General features: G+C 43.7%; 1 protein-coding gene across 5 annotated transcripts in view; it reads right to left on the bottom strand.

The window, feature by feature from the left end:
* OSR2 (odd-skipped related transciption factor 2) overlaps window positions 1–1,480 on the bottom strand; it is an 11,580-nt gene extending 10,100 nt beyond the window's left edge. For all 5 annotated transcript variants that reach the window (XM_018559133.1, XM_018559142.1, XM_018559155.1 and 2 more), the window contains exon 1: window positions 1,287–1,480. The gene's annotated coding sequence lies outside the window, so the exon portion shown is untranslated. The remainder of the gene's footprint in view (window positions 1–1,286) is intronic.
* Between the last annotated feature and the right edge of the window lie 472 nt (window positions 1,481–1,952).

Below are 1,952 nucleotides of genomic sequence, written 5' to 3'. Positions count from 1 at the left end.
CGTATGAAGGTTTATTTTACATCTCTTGAGACTAATAGTAACCCAATAGGATATATATAACGCAAATTCGTTACAAGTTACCTAAAACTCTTTTCTAATGTTACAGCTAAATATGTTAGAGTAAATCTTAGCAATGTGATCACGTGACAAGCATGTGACAAGTCTCACCCAGGGGTATTAAATGTAATTTGTATAATTTAGCCATGCAGATCCTACTATGGCTTCCTTAGGTAAATATCAGGCCGGTTACATTGTATCAGCATGTGTTCTGCACTTTGTGGATCTGTATCGTAAAAGTTTCCCTGGGTGTTCTAAAGGTCTGAATTCAGATTTATATTTCTCATCCACCTACCACCAAAGAATTAGTCTGTAAACCTTTCTAGAAAACGATTGCTAATAAGTAGTTTGTGAATAATTGTCGCACTCTAATTAATTCTCATAATTAAGTTGTACGCACACTTTATTCCTAGAGCTTGAAACAATCATATCTAATATTTTATTATATAGCAAGGAGACCCAATCTGTCATCTAAGTCAGTTGTATCCCTGTACCCAGGAGGTCAGTTTATAGAGAGAGGGGGGTGTAAATGCCAAATGTCGCCAACCTGCGCCGTTGCTAAGTCAACTTTAATTCAAGTGATTAGCAAGACACAGGTACAAAGCCAAGGGCCACCCTGGAAAGAATTGTACATTGCACCGAGGTGCTAACTAATCCAATTTATTGTAATTATCATGCTCAATCGTTAACCTCTTATGTGCTTTCTTTTTACCTGTAAGGACAGAGATTGCAGGGGGGTGAAGAATTCACAGCGGCTGCAATCCACATTGAAGTAGAACGTGTCTGGAACTGTGATGATTAGGTAAATTATAGCAAAAGGCAATTGAGAAGGGGGGCTATATATTATAAATATATTATAAGCAGCCTGAACATATCCCTGGAACCAGGTGTCCAGTGCTCCTTAAAGTGGCACCTACATTTTGAGGATGTAGTCAATGAAGCTGGCTCCTGAAAAGAATCCTGCTGGCTCCTGGATTGGACAGACTGCGTTCTGAATTCCATATTCATTTGTCCACCCCTGCTTTAAGGATTGCTGCAGTTTCACTCCAGAGTTGACTTCTCTGGGGGGGCCAGCGATCTGTGCAATGCACTTGATAATATATTGCATTATGCATTCAGTAGTCTGAAGTCTTTTCCTGTAATCAGACCATGTCATGTTCTCTTTCCTCCCACACACACACATACTGGAGCAGCTACAACCTCATCACTCACAGTCACTGGTGACTTACCTACCACAGCTCGCTGCTCCCTACACAGCTCCTTCACTCCACAATCTCCAAACGGGATCCTAAGTCTCTCTGCCTTGGCATTTAGATCCACGCATTGGGTCCACCACGTGAAGTCAGAGTAGGTCCTCCATGCCCTGTGTCCCAGTGGCAGTTTCACATTGGATTGCAAAGGGGGGGTTGTCAGTGATCTGCAGTGAAGGAGTGAGGGGGAAAGTTGGATGGCCAGTCCTGGAAGGCTTGTAGCTGCTGCCGTCCCCTGTGCTCACTAATCCCCCCTTCTGCTCTCTTCTGCTTTCACTCTTACAAAGTTTTGGGCAAGTCTGAGATCAGCCTCTGAGATCCATCACATTTCAGCCCTCAGTGGCTTGCTCACTAAGCCACGCCCTCCAGCTGCAAACATCCCGGGCTACTCCCACTTGTAGAACGTTCACAGTTGTAAAAAGTTCTATCCCCGCCCTCCTACAAGCACAGATCACGCCCCCTTCCACTCTCCGGCTCCTCTAATGGCCCGCTGTGTTTACTTCTGTTTGGATAGCAACTGGGTCTTAAAGGGACCGCTCTTTTTTTGTTTCTCACTACACAACCTAAACTGGCGTTTGCATCGGGAAATTAATACACCTCCCGTTGGTAAAACGAAACAAAAATAAAAAAAAAAACCCCCATCAC

The sequence above is a fragment of the Nanorana parkeri genome, unplaced genomic scaffold, assembly GCF_000935625.1.
Source record: "Nanorana parkeri isolate BGI_ZX_2015 unplaced genomic scaffold, ASM93562v1 scaffold16, whole genome shotgun sequence".
Lineage (NCBI taxonomy): Eukaryota > Metazoa > Chordata > Amphibia > Anura > Dicroglossidae > Nanorana > Nanorana parkeri.
Note: the sequence above shows the minus strand (reverse complement) of the source record. Positions and strands in the feature narration are given on the sequence as shown.